This window comes from Panicum virgatum, chromosome 8N (assembly GCF_016808335.1).
Source record: "Panicum virgatum strain AP13 chromosome 8N, P.virgatum_v5, whole genome shotgun sequence".
Classification (NCBI taxonomy): domain Eukaryota; kingdom Viridiplantae; phylum Streptophyta; class Magnoliopsida; order Poales; family Poaceae; genus Panicum; species Panicum virgatum.
In genome coordinates, this window is record NC_053152.1 from 5751523 (window position 1) to 5756320 (window position 4798).

Genomic DNA, 4798 nt, shown 5'->3' on the forward strand with positions numbered 1-4798 from the left:
AAAAAGAAAATGAGAGGAGAAAATGAGAAGGGAAAAAGAAGAAAAAAAAGATAAAAAGAAAATATAGGGAAGGGTAATTTAGATATTTTACAACATCAATCTAACAGGTGAAGCTGTTTTGCCAAACGTTTTCTAAAACGGCTCCAGCTCCACCAGAGAAGCCGGACCAAAGGAGCCGGAGCCGGAGCTGTTTTTGAAGGAGCCGGAGCCCTGCCAAACAGGCCCTTAGCATTTCCAATTTTCTTTTGGGGGTAGTGGAGACTGTGTGTTGCGATGGGAGTTACCGAGTTACCATGAATTTAAATTCGTGTGTTGAGTCACTATGAATTTATTTTTAGTTTTCAGTACTATTTGTTTCAAAAAAAAGTATGTATTTACTATGACTAGTCATATCGAGTTTAGTGTAGACATTTTAGTGTATTTAATTTGGGAAAATACAAATGTTCAGTCTGAATCTTTGTGTAATGTAGTTTTCCATTTGTGTTCCATGATTCGTTCTTGTACTATATGAACTTTCTATTCCCTGATCCAGTCTTTTGTTTAGTTTATGATTCAGCATTCAGTACGTGTCCTTTTTTTTCATTTATCAGTATGGATTTACTTTGACTAGTCAATGAACTCTGTAATCTTAGTAATTACCTCATTTCTATAATCATGGTTATGCTATCCAGGTAGGCTAAAACTTGAGTTAATAATTGACCTGAATCTCAGCTCGCAACTGAAGTCTCCCCCGTTCTATCTCCGCGGGCTTAAAAGTTTGTTAACAGATAATACTATGAGTACACGAACTGTGATGGAAAAAAATACTTTGAGCTTCAAAAGATGTTTTTGGTCCTTGACAGGCTGCATACTCTCTGGGAATATAGTAATTATTTATTCTCGATCAATATTGTCAATACTGAGATGAGATGTGCTTAGCTACGGTTACATCAAACAAGTACATGAGACGATAAAAATAGGGGTGAGCTATAAAATCTCCGCAACATCAAACAAGTACCTGAGATGATATAAAAAATTCAACATTTGTATGAAGAAGCAAAAAATAAAATTATATATGGAGGTAAAATGAACTGAGTTGCATAGTTTAGGGTGTAAATTAAACTAAGTTATAGTTTAGGGGGTTATTTAGACTTTGGCTATAGTTAATGAGAGTAAATTGAACTTTTTCCTATTGTAAAATAGGTTGATCACTTATTATTGAATTTATGGTAAAAGGAATAAGTGTAATAATAAACAAAATTATTTATATAACGCTCAATGTGTGAAAAAAAATGCAGAAACGCTGAAATTCCAAAACTCCGGGCTCCGGATAGTACTGGAGATTCTTGTGAATGACAAAGAACGTTCATGAGGTGTTCGACAGATTAGGACTAAAGTTTCGCCGGTGAATGGTGGTATGCTCTGTAAGGATCACCGGACTGGACGACTGACAGTAATGTTCTGGTCTTGATGTTGAGCTTGATCAACCATGCCTTCCGGTCCTCGCAGCTGCTGACGAAGTGGTAGTTGGTGACCAGCAAGCAGACAACGTCTGGATCGTCCAGGCTTACGACGGGGCACTAGAGGTTCGCCCGCGGGAGGCCCTCGTAGTCCGGAAGGCCCCAGAGCTCCTCGCAGTCCATCTCGCCGTCTTCCACCCACGCCAACGGCCCGTCCATGGTGTTATATTATGATCCAAATTCTTTGTACAAGAAAAAACCAACTTCCGACGGAGCGGAGCGGAGGCCCGGTAAAGCCGAAGACTGGGCCGGAGCGTAGTGGTATGGTACGGTATACATACCCTTTAGGGTTTGCTGCTCGCTGATATATTCCTCTTGTAAGCCGGCGCTAGGCGTTGTAAACACACATCCGATATAGTGAAGTTTTTACTGGCTGGCGTTCGTGGTTTTTACCCTTCGCATTGGAGGGATTTTCCACATTAAATCCTCGTGTCTTTTGTGGTTTGATTTCTTTGTTCTTCGTTGTTTTCTCTCCGTCGCTTTTAACAAGTGGTACCAGAGCCGTGGTTTCAAGTTAGGGTTTCGTGATGACATCGATGAAGTATGATCTACCGCTGTTGGACTACAAGACGAGGTTCTCGCTCTGGCAAGTCAAGATCAGAGCTATTCTAGCACAAACCAATGATCTCGATGAGGCGCTGAAAGGTTTCGGGAAGAAGAAGAAGGATGAGTGGACCGATGAGAAGAAGCGCAAGGACCGTAAGACTCTATCTCTGATTTAGCTTCATCTATCTAATGATATTCTGCAAGAAATGCTGCAGGAAAATACTGCTGCAAAATTATGGCTGAAACTAGAATCGATATGTATGTCGAAGGATCTTACCAGTAAGATGCATATGAAGTTGAACATGTTCACGCTTAAGATCCGGGAGGGTGATTCGGTGTTGAGTCACCTATCTGTCTTCAAGGAGATTGTTGCTGACCTACTGTCGATGGAGGTTAAGTATGAAGATGAGGACTTAGGTCTTCTCTTATTATGCCCTTTGCCAAGTTCTTATGCAAGTTTTCATGACACCATACTATTAAGTCGTGATGAACTAACCCTTGCAGAAGTTTGTGAGGCACTCCAGTCTAAGGAGAAGATGAAATACATGGTGCAGACTGATGGATCGTCCTCAAGGGGCGACACTTTGCATGTTAGAGGCAGATCAAAGCAAAGATCATCTAGCGACAACAACGATCGTAACAAGAGCAATGACAGTAGAGGCCGCTTCCAGTCCAAAGGTCCCAAGAAGAAATGTTGTAAGTATTGCAATAAGAAATCTCATATGATTGAAGATTGTTGGAAACTGCAGAATAAGGAGAAGAGGAAAAATAAATTTGATGCTAAGGCTAGTGTTGCTTCTGCTGTTGATAATTCTAAGTCAGATTGTCTGGTTGTCTTTGCTGGTTGTGTTGCTAGTCATGATGAGTGGATACTTGATTCTGCATGTTCCTTTCATATCTGCACTAACAGAGATTTGTCCAGTTCCTATGAGCCTTTGCAGAATGGTGATTTTGTGTGCATGGGAAATGATAACCCGTGTGAGATTGTGGGCATCGGCTCTGTTCAGATCAAGACTCATGATGACATGATTCGCACACTGAAGAACGTGAGGCACATAGCAGGGATGAAAAGAAATCTGATCTCGTTGAGCACACTTAATAAAGAAGGACTCAAATACACCGGTTCAGGTGGAGTTGTGAAGGTATCAAAAGGTTCTCTTGTATGTTTGCTGGGTGATCTCAATCCTTCAAATTTATATGTTCTCAGAGGTTGTACTTTGCATGGTTCTGTTTCTGCTGCTGCTGTTACTAATGCTGAACCTAGTAAGACTGACTTTTGGCATATGCATCTTGGACACATGAGTGAACTCGGTATGGCAGAATTGATGAAGAGAAACCTGCTGCATGGATATATCTTGAGTAGCAAGAAGTTCTGTGAGTATTTTGTCTTTGGTAAGCACAAGAGGGTCAAATTCAATACCTCTGTTCATACCACAAAAGATACACTTGATTATGTTTATGCTGATTTATGGGTCGTTATCGTAAGTCTTCATATGGTGGTGCTCGTTACATGCTTACCATTATTGATGATTACTCTAGAAGAGTCTGGTCTTATTTTTTGAAAAACAAATATGATACTTTTGCTGCTTTTACAGAATGGAAAGTCATGATAGAAAGGCAAACTGAGAAGAATGTCAAAGTGCTTCGGACTGATAATGGTGGGGAGTTCTGTTTGGATGCTTTTGATGATTATTATAGAAAAGAAGGCATTGTTAGGCATCACATCATCCCATACACTCCGCAACAGAATGGTGTGGCCGAGCGCATGAACAGGACCATTATCTCGAAGGCACGTTGCATGCTGTCCAACGTCCGCATGAACCAGTATTTTTGGGCTGAGGCTGCTAATACTGCATGCTATTTGATCAACAAGTCGCCTTCTATTCCACTCAACAAGAAGACTCCTATTGAGGTATGGTCTGGTACACCTGCAGATTATTCACACTTTAGAGTTTTTGGCTGCACTGCTTATGCTCATGTTGATAATGGAAAATTAGAGCCTAGAGCTATTAAATGTCTGTTTCTTGGTTATGGTTCAGGAGTAAAAGGATATAAATTTTGGAATCCTGAAACTAGAAAACTTTCATGAGCAGAAGTATAGTTTTCAATGAGTCTATGATGTTTACTGACAGTTTGTCCACAGATGATGCTTTAGTTGAGAAATTACAGTCACATGTTAGTGTGCAGGTTGAGCTTATGGATGACCAGAAAAATGAATTTGTTGTTAATAATGTTTCAGATAATATTCTTGATACTGTTCAGCACTCACCTCCAGTTTCACAGCCTGTTTTGCAGCAAGAGGAGAATCTAGACTTACCTATTGCTCTTCGCAGATCAAAGAGGAGTTGTGGACGTTCAAGTCGTTTAATTGAGGAGTGTAATCTGATTCATTATGCTTTGAATTGTGCTGAACAGGTGGAGGATGCTAGTGAGCCAGCAACATATACTAAAGCCATTGATTTTGTTGATAAGGAGAAGTGGATCTCAGCTATGCAGGAGGAGATGTAGTCTCTTGAGAAGAATGGCACATGGGAGATTGTGAGCTTGTCCAAACAAAAGAAGTCTGTTCGCTGCAAATGGGTCTTCAAAAGAAAGGAGGATTTTATCTCCTAGTGAGCCTTCAAGATTTAAGACAAGGTTAGTTGCTAAAGGCTTTAGTCAGATTCCTGGTGGTTATTATAATGATGTATTCTCTCCAGTTGTGAAGTATAGTTCAATTCGGATTTTCTTTAATATTGTTGCTATGCATGATC